The following is a 19,011-nucleotide window of genomic DNA, read 5'->3' on the forward strand; positions in this document are numbered from 1 at the left end:
GAAAAACTCCCAGATAAAGGGCCCAAAAAGTGATATAGAGGATATAGTTCTCACATGCTTTTAATTTAGAAGTGTAAACAAGATTTTCTAAAACCCTCCTACATTTTGTCTGAGAAAATTTTAAATAAAAATAAACGAATATTCTATCCTCAATGGTTTACTTACTAATACACAGTAATGTATTCACTTTTCCTTTTTAACAAACATTTAATTGACAAAAATTATATATATTCAATATGCACCACATAATTTGATATATGTATACATTATGTAGTGATTACCACAATCAAATTAATCAACACATCCATCGCCACCCATAGTCACTATTTGTGGAGGGGGGCAGTGAAGACACTTAAAATCTGATCTCTTATTAAATGTTTAAGTAAACACACAATTTTATTACTACAGTCACCGTGCCGTATGTTAGATCCCCAGAACTTATCATCTTACAACTTGAGAGTTTCCACTCTTTGACCAACATCTCCCAATTTTCCCTAGCCCCTCCCTCTTTTTGAATTCATTCCTAAAAATCCCAAATCCTCTATGAAGTCTTCCTGATTTACATCATCCCTTCTTCCAAGTCTTCTAATCTTTCTGCTTCCACCATTGATTTGATTTTGTTATTCCCTGCTTTGATTTGTGATGGTTCCTGTGTCTGTCATATGCTTATAATCTGTCCCCCACCACCACAAAAACAAAACAAACACCTATGTAGTATTTCTTCATATGACTCGTCAGGTTTTGCACCATTGTCTCAACCAGAGTAAAAGTGCAAAAACATATTAGTTGATGTATTTTTCTTTTTCGCCCCAGTCCAAATTAATCTGTCCTGCTCCAAGACTATATGTAGAATATCATGTAGCAAAATGTGCCTTCATTAGAGTGTTAGAGTAACGTAAGTGTGTGTGTGGGGGGGGGGGGGGGGGCGCAGCCGGGCAGGGAGAGAGAGACAATGTATCATAAAAGCTTTTATTTCAAGGAAGAAAAACACCAACAAGCATGGGTTGCATAGGTATGCAGTGCCCAATAAAGCTGCTACTTAAATTGACCCCTTGAAACAAAATATCAGAATAAAACCATCCTGAGTGTGAAATTTACTAAGCAGTGTACAAGAGAAAAGCACAAAGGAATGGACAAAAAAATCTTGGATGAAAAACCATGAAGTCAATTTTGAAGAACGTGAAAAAACAAGGGATAAAAATCATAGTATGAGCCCCTAAAGCAAAATGTGGATATAACAGATAATTCAGGATGCTTCAAACCTCACCCAGTATCTCGTAGTTACCTTAGCCAAGATGATCCAGAGATAAGTATAAGAACATAATGTAGATCCTTCAAAGGCACTGTATTTAAAAATAGCACATCGTTCTCATTCTGAGTGTGGATTCCAATTTCTCCCCTGAACAGAGAAGTAACTGCGGCCATTTTGCACTCTCCTAAACAACTAAATGTCTATGCCCGTGGCTGGAGTTCCCAGACAGGGTTGTGGACATCCAGAGGAAACCAATAGCTTATTTGGAGAATCACTGGCTTAGCATCGCAGAAGACAGGATTTCCTAAGTGATACAATTATCTATAAGTGAATTACATGCAAAAATGTTAAATTATCACATTTTCTAAATCTGTGATGTTTGACTCCAGTAAGGAGAGGAAACAGGAAAGAAGGCAAAATTAAGTAAAAATCCAGTTGAACAAAACAAACCAACAAATAAAAGATGAAAACATCAAGAAAATGTAAACATCAAGGGGCCTCAGCTTGGAAATCCTGGCAGAATAATGGGCAGCCTTTAAAATCTTATTCCCTTGAGTCAGGAAAAAAAAAGTAAGAGTCAGAAGAAAGCTCATAATCTTTTTTGTGGCTGCTTAACCAATTTTAGTCAGCAAAATTAAGCAGCTTTTATTTGCTTGAAAATTGAATAAAAAGAGAAGTTTAAAGCAATAGAAGCTTTAAGTTACAGGTAGCTGCCAAAGGAAAATCTTATCTGTGGAAAAAGCAAGTTCAGCACTTAGCTGTAGAGGTATGAAAGCCTGGAGATAAGGCGTTGTGGTATCATTTAATTAGCAGCCACCCAATAGTGGCTCAGAAGAGATTCATTCTGCTTCTTAAGAAGTTAAGGTCAACCTTGGTCTCTACCAGAAAAACACACTTTAACCTATGTTGTGCTCCCTCCTCCTCCCTTCCCATCCTTCAGACATTTCCATACCCCCTTCTATCCTTTGCTCCTAGTCTTTCTCCTTTTATTCCCTCAATAAAACCAATCATTTAACTTTAAAAAAGTGTCCAATTTCAGTTGCTTAAATGTATAAACTTGCTTATTCTTCTAAAATAAGCAGCTCTCACATACTCTGAAAACAAAAAAAGGAAATCAATTCAGATTTATATTTTTCAAGAAAAAAAGTGTTCTAAAATTTGATGAAAAAAATAGATATACAATTTTTACCAGTTATTAAAACAAAAATATGACTTTCAACTAAAATATAAAAGAAACTGCCATCCCAAAGTGTATTTATATAGAAATACATAGTGAAGGAAGGCCAAAAGTCTCATAAGTACTTGAAATTAAAAAATACAGTACAACATAATACAATATTACAGAGTTATGGAAAAAACCTAGCATGTTACTATGGATTTTTGTTTTTATTCTTTCTTTCCCACCTGACTGTTCCCCTTCTTCTCCTCCCTTCAGGGTTTCTAACCTTGTTGAAGATACTTTCTAGCAGTATAAGGCATCTAATACCATTAATATGTGCATGTAGTGGACAATTCCACTGAAATGGAGTTTTTTAAACAGATTAATAAAGCCCGAGATGGAGCAATAGATATTTCAGTTTCTGAGTGACAACAAAAATAGATGTGTGTATAAATCAGAGATAGATTCCTCTCCTGAGACAGGATTCAATATATTGTATTGAAAAGGTATTATAGTTAGGCTCAAGAGTGAATTACAGTGACAAAAAGAGAGCCTTCACCAGTAACCTACTGTTGTGGATGTGAATCAACACAATACTAACAAATACATGAAACAAAACCATAGCCTGGATATTCTTAAGCAAACAGAGACCACAGTATAGGGGAAATAAGTAATGAAATTCAATTTAACCACTAGTGCATTTCCCTGGGCCAAGCATAATTTTTGTAAAACATATTGAAACACCTCACTTACATAAGCTAAGTATTGGATTTAGTAAAATTGGCTGAATAAATTTGCCAATTATTCCTTCTCAACCCACAGGCAATTCTACAGCTTCCAAATGAAAACAGAATAGAAGTAGATGTCTTTAATAGGTAATAAAAATTTTTACTTAATTCACAAAATATTCATTTTTATATTTATTTTTGCAATAATTCTGTATATTTACTAATTTATTATTTCTATTTATAAAAGTAACAGGTGAATGTTGCAAAAAATAATACTAAAATAAAGGTCATCGGTAATACCACCAATCCCAGTGTAATCACCCTTAAAGCATGATATGGTTTGGCTGTGTCCCCACCCAAATCTCATCTTGAATTGTAGTTCCCATAATCCCCACATGCAGTGGGAGGTAATTGAATCATGGGGGTGGTTTCTCCCACACTATCCTCGTGATAGTAAGTTCTCACCAAGACTGATGGTTTTATAAGGGGTTTCACTTAGCTCTCATTCTTCTCTCTCCTGCCACCATGTAAAGAAGGATGTGTTTGCCTCCCTTTCCATCGTGACTGTTAATTTCCTAGGTCTCCCCAGCCATGCAGAACTGTAAGTCAATTAAACCTCTTTCTTTTGTAAATTACCCAATCTTGGGCAATTCTTTATAGCAGCGTGTGAAGGGACTAACACCACATGCTAGAACATAAGTATAGTATTTCAGATATTTTTCTCTTTACATATATATGCCTTTGTGTTTATATATCTTTTTAAATAAAATCATAGTAGATGGACTGTGTATAATCTATTTCCTTTACAGTACGTAGCAGATTTTTTCACAATATAGTTTGATATCACCATTGTAATATATTTTATAATTGTACTATAATTATATAACCAATATCTTAGCGATAGATATGAGGTTTTTATAATTTTTTCTATCATAATCAATGCCTCAATAAACATTCTTATGCATGTGTCTCTACATACATTATATATTCACTTTTGAATTAAACATAAAATTTGTTTTCACCAATATTGAAGGAAGCAACATTTCCCTACAGCCATTTGCTATTCTTCAAGTTTTTATCTGTCAGATTTGTATCTGGATAAATTCTTGGAGACACTTTGCTAGAACTTTACGTCAAGCACACAGACACATACAAAAACAAAAACACATACATAAGATCCAGGAAAAACAGTAGAACATCTTCAAAAAATGGAAGACAGACAGATGGTAAACCAAAATACGAATAGTGACTGTTAGGGGTATTTCATAAAATATGACACAAATTTGGCTTTAAAGATACTGGTATGTGTAAACATGTCTATGATAATAGTAGCCATCCAAAGGAGTAATTAACTATAGCTATTTAAATCTATTTTTATGCACGGTATTGTTTTAAATGCATGTTGATGCATGAGAAATGATGCATGCGAAATGACGCATGCTAAGTAAGAAAATGCACCTGCAAAAGCTGTTATGATTTAAATATTTGAGATTAATATTCCAAAACTAAAAAATGCACTATCCAGAGTTTTAAAATGTTGACTCCTGTAATTTTCAAAGAAGGCCAGGCACCGTAATGATCATAGCTGAAAACAAAAAATTCAACAAAATTATAGAAGCAAATAGACAGATATGGCCTTTAATTTCATGGTAGTCACATTCTAGTTAGAGAAAATACAATAAACCAATAAAAACTAATCATTGAGATCACTTCCAAGAATTAAGTACAGATAAATACAGTAAAGGATACACATGTATTTAATCCAGGATGATGTGGTAGAAAGTAACTGGGTTCAGGGGGAAAATGAAACATCAGATCAGGTTGTCTGAGAAAGCCTGTCTGCTGAGAAGACAATTCATAGGTAACAAAATGATGAGAAAGAAGCACACAAGAAAAGATCAGGGAAGGGCATCCTTGTCATAGAAACTAGCAGGGACAAAATCCCTGAGGTGAGAGAGAGCGTGAAATGTTTAAAAATCACACCACAAGGCCAGCCTGTTCAGAGATGGTGTGGAAAAGGGAAATATTGGAAGATCAAGTCTAAGAGGTAGGAACCTTCTAACCAAGGTAGAGCAAACTATCCCCCACAGGCCAAATCTGGACTGCTGACGGTTTTCATAGACCCACCAACTAGAAATGGTTTTTATTTTTTAAGGATTGCATTTTAAGTAGTTTCGTAAGTATGTACATAATATCCTCGTGACTCTCAAAACCTGAAATATTTATCGTCTTTTGGATCTTTACAGACAAAGTTTGCCCCTCGCCTCTCCCACCCCATTCTAGACCATGCATGGTAAGTGGGTTTCTACTTTAATATAAGTGCAAAAGGAAGGCATTAAAGGTTTGGTATAATTTCCATGTTTTGGAGATCATTCTGACTGCTATGTGGGGACTGCCCGGGAGGAATGCAGGCAGGGAGCACAGTTTGAGGCTACAGCAGTAGTCCGGGTGAGAGATTTAAGTGATTCAAAAGAGAAAACTTCTAGGGTAGGAAAGAACACTGCAGGCTGTACTCTGTCATGTGAGCATGACCTCAATTAATTAGCACTCTCCATAGTTTCAACACTGGCAGTCCAAGTTGACGGTAAAGGGGAATGTGGTTCATAGATGGTTCAATGACAGCTTATCTAACTCAAACATTCATTTATGATATGATAGGCCAGTTTTTACTCAAATTGCTCCGATACTCAAATTGCTCCAAAAATAAGGAATTCATTTGTAGCATGTAGAAACAAACATAGTATACGCCTTATTTAGATAATTCTGATAAAAGGATCACTTAGCTGGTGTTGTTCATTCTGAGTACCAAATTTTGACCCTAAAACATAAGGGGTCCACCTAGGCTGGAGAACTTATAACAGCAATAACTTAAATCTTTACTTCGACCTTCATAAAGATATCACATTCCTTTTTTTCAGTTATCATGAAAATAACATCACCATGTATTGTCAGTGTCGGTTCAAAGGCCAAAAATGGAGATGGAATGTGGAGACAAGAAAGAACTGAAGTCAGCGTTGTGCAGACTACATGTCAGAAAAGAGTGAGTAAATAACAACCTGGTCCAAAATCCTGCTGAGTACCAGAAAATTGTAAGGAGAAACAGAACTGAGTAGGTAAGCATAAAGAAGAAGAGTGAAGAACTGAAGAAATAGTCAAGTCCATGGAAATGGCACAAAAAACGTTGAGGGTGAACTGACCAATGCACCAAAACAGAATCTTTCTCACCAGTGATGATTCCATAACTCAATGTACTTGTTCCAATTCTTATCTCCAAGATGTCTTACAAGCAGATCCCAACACTAAAGAAACCCAGTGCTCTTTATACATATATAATTGACCCTAAATATAGAGACAGGGAAAATAATATTTTTCTATGTGCTAGATCTATGTGCTAGATTATAGTAAATTCTTATTTCCCTTATCTACCCTCAGGCTACTTCATATTCATTCCAGTTCAAGAGACTTATTTTGCCTGAAACCACTGACTCTGTCTTGCACATTATGTATTGCCCCAAGACCAAGCAATCTGTTGGCCCCTTCCCCATTACAAATATAAGTTTAATGGAAGACAGTTTAATTGAGATAGAGTCTCAACCCAGGATCTGAGACAGTAAAGGCAAACCTTTATCCAACATCTTCTTTGCAATACTTCTTAAAACATACATACAAAATACAGAAAGTTAATGTGACTTGAAGAAGATAATGTCTGCCTGATTCTTTGCACATTTCAACTAAATCTAGTATCCAATTATTTTACACATTAGAGAAGGACAAATCTCGTTTCTTTCTGTCTTCCTCAGTCTTTGACCAGAAGTATAGAACTACTTGTTTTTGCAAGAGTCCATCAACAAACCGTCCTTCCACCCTCAATTACCAAGCCCAACAGTTGCCTGACAACCTTTTGAAATTTAACTATGAAGAGGAGTTGCCTTTGTTAGTCGAACATGATTTTCAGTTTTTGAAGTCATAAACTGTTACTAATAACAGTATTATTGCAATTTGAAATTTAGCAGATCCTTGACTTTGGTCATCTTTTTCTTTGCTTCAGTGGTCTAAAAGTCTTTCAAAGATGTTTTTCTGAAATCAATAGACCTTACCAGGGTGACTCTTAAACTTTCAAGTCCCATTAGCCACTAAGGACTCCCAATAGAAAACTTGACATTAACTGAGTCTTTTTTTAAAATAAGTAACTGTGCAAAGATTATATGGACTAATTATTCATCTGACTGGCTTCTTACAGGCGTTGAAAGGAGAAATAAATGCACTTAGGCAGTACCTTGACAAATGTCTCTTATTCCTTGGCCTGATTATATTCAGATTCTTACATGTGGGGTTTTATTAGTGCTGAAACCAATTTTTTAGACACACATCTCTGAAGTTATAATAAAAATTAACATCATGATTAAATATACAAATATTCATTTTACACTTCATTACATAGAGCACATATAAGTCAAAAAGCAAGGGCAGGTCATGTTCTTATTTCAGTCCTTCGCTGGAACTACTATAAAATTTACTGATGCTAAAATGGAAGTCAGTATCTGTTAGGTTGAGTACATGTCTGTTGTTATGTGTAGCAACAGGTGACCATATCTAAAAGAGAAACGTGTGAATTGAAAGATGTGTTTCCATTGTTTGAGATGGTTTCTTGAATGAGATGATGATATGTTTTCATGATATTTAGTACTAGAATATAAATTGATATTCTTTCATTTCCTGTCTTTTGAAAGATGTTCCATTAATACAAATGATCATTTTTTATAACACTTTTAAGAGATAACAATAAAGAATTTATTACATGAGAACTTTGAAGGCTTATCCTTGATTGCTTTCATTATAACCAAAGTAGAAAATCCCTTTAATACCGTGGTTCTGATTAATCAAAATGGTCAGATCTACCCTTAAATGAAGCAGCAGTAGAAAAGCAGCAGTTGAAAAAAACAAACTCCAGATTGAAAAGGAATAAAAACAAAGATGGCAAAACTGTACTTTTTGGTAAGATGATCCATTTAAGGTCTAATAAATAAGCCATTCACATTTTTGTTTCAACGGAATGACCCCCAACACACATGAAAATTCTAAGTTGAAAAACAAAGGGAAATTTTAAAAAATAAACTCTGCTATTTGGCCTCTTAAACTTGAGCCCATTTGCCCAACTGCTAAGATCTTATTGGGAAGTTGCTGATCACCGGTTTCAGGTGTTTTCTACCTGTTGGGAGACAGCCCTTCCCTGGCACAAGCTGTGACTGATTATTATTTTAGAGAGACAGTTAACAACCACCTGATCACCACCTGATAGACATTCCTGGTGGGGGAAAGTGGAGCCCTCTCCTACTCTCCTCATGCCTCACTAGCGACCCTACTGTAACAGTCTTGGTGACTAAATCTGAAAACTTCAAAGTGACAAGTAGATGAAAAATTTAACCAGCCTGTACTATTAAATGTTACTAGATTGAGAGTCTAGGAGGCATGGCAAAGGCAACATCAAATAGCAAAAAGCACATTCGTAAATTGAATTGATCATTATCATAAATTTTTGAGATGGGATCTCATTCTCTCATCCAGGCTGGAGAATAGTGGGATGAGCATAGGTCACTGCAGCCTCAAACTCCCAGGCTCAAGTAATATTCCCACTACTTCAGCCTCCTGGGCAGCTGGGACTACAGACACACACCACCACGCCCAGCTAATTTTTAAAATTTTTTGCATCATAAGAGTCTCACTATGTTGACCAGGCTGGTCTCAAACTTCTGGGCTCAACAGATCTTCCCACCTCCACCTGCAAAATGCCGGGATTACAGGCATGAGCCACCACATGAGCTGAATTAATCATTAATTATAATGATTAATTATAAAAATGATAGCTAATATTTATGGATTTTTATTTTGTTTAGTTATACAGGATACCAGTCAACAAAAAGTATATTAATTGAGTAATGAAAATGTACAAACATCACTTTTATACTCAGAAAGAAGAAATAACCTTAGAATCTGTACAAATATATATGTATATATCCACATATACATATACATACGCATATATACATACATGCAGTTAAGTATACATGTTATAAATTTAAGAGTAATTATGAATAGAAATAAGATACACAGCTCCCAAACCAGTGGAGAGTTTTAAATGTATAGAAATAAAGAAAATGCTTTTAATCAAAGGCAGAAAAGTAAGGCAAAATAAGATTCAGCAAAATAGAAGAATGTAACCAGAAGGCACAAAAAAGTAAAAAATATCAATCATTCAAAAATTTAAAGTGGCCGGGCATGGTAGCTCATGCCTGTAATCCCAGCACTTTGGGAGGCCGAGGTGGGCATATCCCAAGGTCAAGAGATCGAGACTATCCTGGCCAACGTGGTGAAACCCCGTCTCTACTGAACAAACAAAAACTAGCTAGACGTGGTGGCATGCACCTATAGTCCCAGCTACTCAGGTGGCTGAGGCAGGAGAATCCGGGAGGCGGAAGTTGCAGTGGGCAGAGATCACACCACTGCACTCCAGCCTGGAGACAGAGCAAGACCCCATCTCAATAAATAAATAAAACTATTAATATATCTATTTAAAAGCAGGTATTATTTGGTTTGGATTTTTAACTCACCTTTATGCTACCTTATAAAATCATATAGAAAACAAGCAACAAAGAAGATCTGAAAAGAAAGAAAAAATATGTTTTGCAATAATAATCAAAAGGAAGCTACAGTGACAACAGTAATAGCAGACAAAATAGAATTTAAGGCAAAATCATGGATTAAGAATACAGAGGCGACACTACATAATAAGAACAAGAATAATTCATCAAGAAGATATAATAATCATTCATCAATATACAGTATACCTAACAAAAAGTTTGAGAAATATATGTATTTTCTTAAATTGACATAATTAGAAGGATAAATGTACATATCCAAATGGTTTTGGGATATTTTAACACAGGTCAATCCAAAATTCATAGTTTACACTTTGTTTCTTTCTTGAGACAGGGTCTCACTTTGTCACCCATACTAGAGTGCATAGGTGCAGTCATAGTGCACTGCAGCTTCAAATTCCTGGGCTTAAACAATCCCCCTACCTCAGCCTCCCAAAGTGCTGGTATTATAGGCATAAGCCACTGAAACAATTACAAAATTATCCATTCCCTAGGTCCCAAAGTACTTCTTAAAATATTTTTAAATGATATCATTTAAATTATATAATTGATCATGATCAAAATATAATATGAAAAGAGTTTAAACTTGGAAGTTTTTAAATATACTAAATAACTCATGAATTAAAATAAAAGCACTGCAGAAGTTAGGAAAGTTGTAATAGCAGAATAACAATAGCAGTACATATCAATAGCTATTGGGTGAAGCTAATGTGGTATTTCAAGAAAAATTATTAACATTTTGACTTTTTTTCCTGCTCACAGACCACAGGGAGGACCAACTTGGTTAATCAGAGTTCCAAAAACATCAAAACTCAAAAGGAAGGAGATGGAACTTCAGTCTCTTTCCCCTTGTAGCATCCTCACTGGAGTTTCATCCACTCTGACTCTACTTTCTTTGCTTTAGTCTCCATCCCCAGCAGCCATAAGAATTTTCCTTTTTCATACTGAAAGAGAACTTCCTTTACATCACATCTTGGATACTCTTTCTGCTTATAATTTATAAGAATCTTTTCATGCCTGTAGTCCCAGAACTTTGGCAGGCAAAGGCAGAAGAACTGCTTGGGCCCAGGAGTTCAAGACCAGCCTGGGCTGGTGAGACCCTATCTTTACAAAAAAAAAAAAAGATTTTAGTTAGCTGGGCATGGTGGCACATGCCTGTAGTCCAAGATACTCGAGAGGTTGAAGCAGTAGGATCCCTTGGGCCCAGAAGTTTGAGGTTACAGTAAGCTATGATCACACCACTGCACTCCAGCCTGGATGACAGAGCAAGACCATGTCTCGAAAACTAAAATAATCTTTTCAAAATCATCCAACCCTTTTTCTTTGTATGTATTTAGAAAATTAAATAATTTTTCAAAAAACGGTTTTTACCTTTCAACAAAGTTTAGCCATCGTAATTATTCCCTCACTGGGAATTTTAGTTCGATACTCAAAGTTGAGACATATTTTTCTCCTAATCAGAAGCTATCTACATTTGAAGCCATAAATCCCTTTGTTCATAAAGGAAGGAGCCATGCACTCTGTGATTCAGAAGGTATAAAATATATGTTGGTACAATATTTTCAAAAATAGTACTTCCATACTTCCAGTTTAGGCTCCCAGATGTAAGGAGCTTGGAAGTTGCTAGCCTATGCTAATGACAAGTTAAAAACTGACTAGACTGAAAAATCAACAACTCTTCTTGGATCCAGAAGAGATGGAGAACACAAGGCAAATGGCTGCCCCCAAATTGGAGAGACAGGTAGACAAACATGGGGAGTCATGGTATACTGAGCAGAGACTCACAAGTAGAAACTGCCATGGGAACCAGTGCCAAAGTAGGAAAACCTAATCTTTAAGTGATAAAGTACCAGAGGCTCAGTGTGAACAGTTTTGAGAGTTAAAAACTCCAGTCATAGAGCAGCTCTCACAGTCTCGTGAGATTTACCTCCATGAGCTCAACCAGGTTCCCACAGTAAATATTAGAGAAAAATCCACTGCCATTCCCCACCTATGCTTCCAGCAGGGGGAGAAAAAAGGAACCATTTTGAAATACATCAAAGCACTCTTTTCCTCTTAATAAGGCCTGCCCTCAGAAGAATCTCATTAATCATAGCCAAATCTGCTAGTGTATTATCAGAGTCTAATTGACCTGGGAACAGAAATTCTCAATTCTAGCCAGCTCTAGTCTTTCAGCTGGAAGCAGGAAAATACCCAACTCCAGCTCACTCTAGCTATGCTGTTCCATGTAAGAGGGAAAGTAAATGAATTAGAAACACTTGCAACATTCACAGTCCAGAAGCATAAGCTCACTAAAAGACTGAGACCTAATCACAGGACCACAGAATGCTTTCTCTCCCCATACACCTCATCACCACATTACGAAAAGCCTGTGTACAGCAGTTCCTTTTACCCAGTACATCATGTCCAGCTAACAAGAAAAAATTACAAAGTATATTAAAGGACAAAAAAGCCACAATTTGAAGAAATAGAGTCAGCATCAGAATAAGACATGACAAAGATACTGGAATTATCATACTGATAATTTAAAACAACTATGATTAATATTGTTAAAGATTCTTACAGATTAAATAGACAGTATGAAAGAACAGATGATCAGTGTAAGTAGAGAGATGGAAATTCTAGAAAGAACCAAAAAGAAATGCTGGAGACCAAATACACTGTAACAGAAATGAATAATTTCTTTGGTGGGCTTGCTAGAAGACTGGACATGGCTGAGGAAAGAATCTCTGACCTTGAGCATGTATCAATAGAAACTTTGAAAACTGAAAAGCAAAGATAAGATGGGGAAAAAAAAATATCCAACGACTGCGTGACAACTAAAACAGACGTAACACGCATGTAATAGGTACACCAGAGGAAAAAGAAAAAGAGAAAAGAACAAAAGAAATATTAAAACAATAATGACTGAGAATTTTCTAAAATTAATGTCAGACACCAACTACAGATCCAGGAAGCTCAGAGAACACCAAGGAAAATAAATGCCAAAACAAACAAACAAAGAAACCCTACACCTAGGCCTGTTCTGAGACTGGTTAATTTATAAAGGAAGGAGGTTTAATTGACTCACAGTTCTGCATGGCTGGGGAGGCCTCAGGAAACTTACAGTCAAGGTGGAAGGGGAAGCAAACATGTCCTTCTTCACATAATGGCAGGAAGGAGAAGAATGAGTGCCCAGCAAAGGAGGAATCCCCTTATGAAACCATCAGATCTGGTGAGAGCTAGGTCACTATCACAAGAACCAGATGGGAGAAACCGCCCCCATGCTTCATTATCTCCACCTGGTCCCTCCCACAAAACATAGGGATTATGGGAACTACAATTCAAGATGAGATTTGGGTGGGGACACAGACAAACCAGATCACATACCATTTTCAAACTACAGCCAAGTCAAAGATCAGGAAAAAATCCTGAAAGAAGACAGTGGGGAAAAAAAGCAACTTTGCCTATATAGAAACAAAGATAAGAATTACATCTGACTTTTCCTCAGAAATCATCTACTATGAGCTAAATATCCCCCAAATTTCATATTTTTGAAATGAGGTTTGTTGAAACTTAATCCCCACTCTTGTGGTACTAACAGGTAGAGCCTTTGGAGAAATGATTAAGTCATGAGGGCAGAGCCATGGATTACAAGTGCCATGTACTAGGGCACTTACTTACAAAAGGGCTTGAGGAAGTGAGTTCCCTCTCACCTTCTCTTCTGCCATGTGAAGACACAATATTCATCCCTTTTTGCCTTTTGTCCCTTCTACCATGCTAGGACACAGCATTCATGCAGCCATCTTGAAGGCAGAAACTGGGGCCCTCACCAGACACTGAACCTGCTGGTACCTTGATCTTCAACTTCCCAGCCTCCAGAACTATGAGAAATAAATTTCTCTTCATAAATTACCCAATGTGTGGTATTATCTTATTGCAGCACAAACAGACTGAGACACCATCCAAGCAAGTAGACACTGGAGTGAAATATTAAAAGTGTTGACAGAAAATATCATCAACCTAGAATTCTGTAACATACAAAATTGTCCTTTAGTAGCGAAGGAGAAATAAACACTCTCAAACAAAACCTGAGGAAGCTTTTTGCAGGTAGACCTGCCTTCCAAGAAATGTAAAAAGAAGTTCTTTAGAGAAAAGGAAAATAATACAGCTCAGAAATTCATATCTATATTAGGGAAGACCATCAAAGAAGGAAAAGTGAAGGTAAAGTAAAACATCTTACTTTTTCTTCTTAGTTGATCGAACAGGTAACAGTTTGTTAAAACTATAATATCAACAATGTACTTAGTTATATATGCTTATATCTAACGTGTGTATATCCATACACATAAGCATGCAGGTATGTGTATATATAAATGGGGGAGAGGGAGAAATTAGAATTATTTCACCACAAAGTATTTTCACAACTCATAAAGTGATAGAGCATTATTTGAAAGTGGGCTTATATTCATTGTAAATGTATATAATGTATATTGCAAATTCTATAGGAATCATTTTAAAAGTAAAAATATATGTATAAGTGGAGCTGGAAAAATTGCACAACTACATTCAGAAAATTCAATCCAGACACAGACTTTATGCCATTCACAAAAGTTAGTTCAAAACAGATCATAAACCTAAATGTCAAATGCAGAAGTAAAAACTCCCAGGATATAACATGAGAAAACTGAGATGACCATGGGTATGGTCATTATTCTTTAGATATAGCACCAAAGGCATAGTCCATGAAAGAAATAATTGATAAACTGAACTTTATTAAAATTAAAAACTTCTGCTCTGCAAAAGACAACGTCAAAAGAATGAGAAGACAAGCCAGAGACTGGGATAAAATATCTGCAAAGGATCCATCCAATAGACGATAGTTATCCAAATTATATAAATAATTCAACAATAATAAAACAACCCAATTTTTTAAATGGGCCAAATACCTCACTAGACACCTCACCAAAGATATACATGTACAAATAAGCATTATTAAAAGATGCTCTACATCTTATGCCACCTGAGAAATGCAAATTGAAAGGACAATGAAATACCACTACTCACCTATTAAAGTGGATAAAATCCAGAATACTGACAACAGGAAATGTCCATCACAATGTGCAGCAACAGGAATTCTCACTATTGGTGATGAGAATGCAACAGTGTACACCCACTTCAGAAGACATTTTGGTGATTTCTTACAAAACTAAATATGGTGTTACCATACAATCCAGGAATCATGCTCCTTGGTATTTAACCAAATAAGTTGAAAACTTATGTTCACACAAAACTCTGCATATGAATGTTTATAGCAGCTTGATTCAAAATTGCTAAAATTTAGAAGCAACCAAGACGTCCTTCAGTAGGTACATGAATAAATAAACTGTGGTAGAGCCAAACAATGGAATATCATTCAGAGCTAAAAAGAAATGAGCTCTCCAGCTTTGAAAAGACATTGAAGAACTTTAAATGCATATTAGTGTGTTTTTAAAAGCCAATGTAAAAAGGCTACATGTTATATTATTGCAACTATATGACATTGTGAAGAAGGCAAAACTATGGCGGCAGAAAAAGATCACTGGTTGCCAAGGGTTAGGGTGCGGGAAGGGATGAATTGGTGGAGCACAGATAATTTTTAGGGCAGTGAAAATATTCTGTGTGATACTATATTGGTAGACACACAAAATTATGTATTTGTCTAAAACCGTAGAATGTAACACACCGAGAGATCCCTAATGTAAACTACAGATTCTGGGTGATGATATATCAATGTAGTTTCATCAGTTATAACAAACATAACCCTCTGGTAGAGAATGTTGACAATGGATGAGACTACGCATGCAGGGTGGACAGTGGCAGAGGGTATTTAGGAAATTCCTGCATCTTCTCTTTAATTTTGATAGGAACTTAAAACTACTCTTAAAAAATAGCCTTAAAAATAGTATCCCCAATAGGAACCCATAAATAGTGTTATCAGCTGCCAATTGTTAAAGTTATTATAGTAAAATACAAACTATTCCCCTTCTCCTAAGAAATCTAGAGCCTGGATGATGTATTAAGGCCTACCTATAATAAAATGACTCTCCCCATAAGGCAATAAAGTATTAATTGTGTAATGTGGAAATGCAATCAGAATTGAGTGGAAAAAGATAATTTCAAGATGAAGTCCTCTGATAAGAGGGGGAACTGATGGGGTCTTGAATGGTAGATGAAGCTGTGATAAACAGGAAGGAGGCATTCTGAGGCAGGGTACTAAATGAAAAGTTAGAAAACAAGCTTATCACTATTCACAATAGCAAAGACATGGAATCAACCTAAATGTCCATCAGTGAGAAACTGGATAAAGGAAATGTAATACATACACACCATGGAATACTATGCAGCCATAAAAAAGGAATGAGATCATGTCCTTTGCAGAAGCACAGATGGAGCTGGAAGATACTATCCTCAGCAAACTAATGCAGGAACAGAAACCCAAACATTGCACTTCTCACTTATAAGTGGGAGCTGAATGATAAGAACATGGACACATGATGGGGAACAATGCACCCTGGTGCCTGTCAAAGGGGACATGGAAGAAGGAGAGAACATCAGGAGAACAGCTAATGGATTCTGGGCTTAATAGCTAGGTGATGGGATGATCCATGCAGCAAACCACCATGGCACACAGTTGCCTATGTAACAAACCTGCACATTCTGCACATGTACACCAGAACTTATAATAAAAGTTGAAGAAAAAAAATAAGAAAGAGTATAGTTTAGACACTTACGGAAATGCCTTTGTTTTAAAAAGTGCACTGTAAAAAAATTAACAGTAAAAGACATTAAACAAAAAAAAAAGAAAACAGTCTTATTGATGGGATAGAGTGGTTCCATGTAATGAAGCTGAGAATGTGAGTTTCTTCGTAAGGAAGTCATAGGAGACATGCCTGACAAGGCAGGCTGTGGCAAAGCTGGCAACAGGGCAATAGGGGTGGAGGGACTCTAAATGTTTAAAATGTTCTGACTCTGATCTCTAGGCAATAAAAACCTGCTAAAGATTGTAGTGAGGGAAAATGCCATAGTTGAAGAACTTCTAGAAAACTCTTTGGAAACAGCATGCAGGTAGAAAAGAGGGTATTTCAAGTGGGAAGAAGGGCTAGTCATGTAAACAAATTATTCAATTTTGTCAGATGAGTCAACTGAGAGTCAATGATGTGCCTCAAGACTTGTGGATGATAGAGCAAGGAGTCAAAATCAAGGCTATTAACCTATCGCCTTGAACATATCTATTAATCTATGTCATTCCCTTCAGCAATTATTTCAGGTGAAATTAAAGTATGTGAAGTTTGTGTTCAAGTCCTACAGTTTACTTTTCCCTCCAAGTGTCACAGTACATTCTACTCCACCACCGTTAACAACTCCAACCTCAGCCCTTTCATATTACCCCAAATCACACACCTGGAACATTCTTCTCAACCTTCCAAAACCCCTTTCGGGAAAAGGCTCTGAGAAATGGATTTTATATAAAGATACAAATGTCTAATAAAATATTGATAAACATCTCTCTAAGGTGTCTGATTTTAAGATTTAACACAGAGGAATGTTACCCTCAATGCAAACATCGAGACATATTTTGGTAAAGAAGTCTTCCTGATGAGCCTGAAAACATAAGATATACAGGGGACCTCCTATTGATAACCATCCTACTTGTGGAAAATTGCTCCAGAAACATATTTACCCTCTCTTGTCCTATCATTGTAGGAGACAAAGGTGACACTGGAGAATGCGAGAGGAAAGAGAATAAGGTTTGAAGCCCACAGGGAATGCTGGCGGCTCAAGCTGTGAAAATGACGTGTAAGCATCACAAGTTTTTACTGCAGCAACACAGAATGGCAATGAATCATTGCACAACAAGCGTCCTGAGTCTCTGGAGACTGTCTCCCCATAAAAGAAGGAAGTAATTCTTGTTTTTAAGAGGAAATAAATGCATACAATATTTGGCTTGAAGAGGAGGCCTACCCTAGAAAAGATAGGGTTCAGTCTACATACAGATCCATTATTGTGATGGTCAGCAAAGGGAAGTGTCTGAAAGTGTGATTTAGCCACGAAGAAATTACATTTGTGGAGCTATTTTATCTATATCTATCTATCTATATATATACAAAACAGGTCAAATCCCATTATAGGAAAGATTATTATGCGAACACCTCTGTGTAAACATTTGCCACTTACACAAACTAGCACACTTTTTTGTGGGTTTCTTCTTACCCAAAACAGCCCACTTTTTTTCTGAGCATTCATAACCACATTAGTGTACACTTCTCTTTCACCTTGGATACCTAAGGGAATATGTTCTGGAAAAAGGAACACTCAGTGGAAAAAGGAGGAGTCACAATTCCCTGCTTCTTGGATCATAAAGAAGTGCTGAGTGTTGAACTCTGTGCTCTGCCTCTTCTGGCACATGTCATGGCTGTAAGAAAATGAGTCAAACTGAAGAATGGACAGAATTACCATATGCTTGCTAATGCTAATTTCATGATTACCAACAGGCTTTCTGATTCCTGAGCATTTCTACCTTCAGTAAGCTGCTAACTGAAATGCCAGTGAACCTTTACAGCTAACTTTACAGCTAACCCAACTGTCTCCCTCATTTGCTATAATCCCAGCACTGACCTCATCTCTTGCTTTCATCCACCACTCCCCACAGCATTTGCACCCCTCTTTCCCATACACAACCATTTTATTTGGGGAGTCATGACCCCACACCCCTTTTTTTTTTTTTTTTTTTTTTGAGGCGGAGTCTCGCTCTGTCGCCCGGACTGGAGTGCAGTGACCGGATCTCAGCTCACTGCAAGCTCCGCCTCCTGGGTTTACGCCATTCTCCTGCCTCAGCCTCCCGAGTAGCTGGGACTACAGGCGCCCGCCACCTCGCCCGGCTAGTTTTTGTATTTTTAGTAGAGACGGGGTTTCACCGTGTTAGCCAGGATGGTCTCGATCTCCTGACCTCGTGATCCGCCCGTCTCGGCCTCCCAAAGTGCTGGGATTACAGGCTTGAGCCACCGCGCCCGGCTTCCCCACATCCCTTAATTATGGGGGCCAGGGCTAGAGAGACACCTCTTCCTACCCATGCCCTCTCTGCGTAGGGAGGAGTATGGGTGGGTGAATGGCTGGAAAACTTCTTTGCATGGGGTTTTCTTTTTCTGAATTAAAAAAAGATTTTATTAACAAAAAAAAATTGTCAACTTTCTGGTC

Source organism: Piliocolobus tephrosceles, chromosome 2, assembly GCF_002776525.5.
Source record: "Piliocolobus tephrosceles isolate RC106 chromosome 2, ASM277652v3, whole genome shotgun sequence".
In the NCBI taxonomy this organism is placed as follows: domain Eukaryota; kingdom Metazoa; phylum Chordata; class Mammalia; order Primates; family Cercopithecidae; genus Piliocolobus; species Piliocolobus tephrosceles.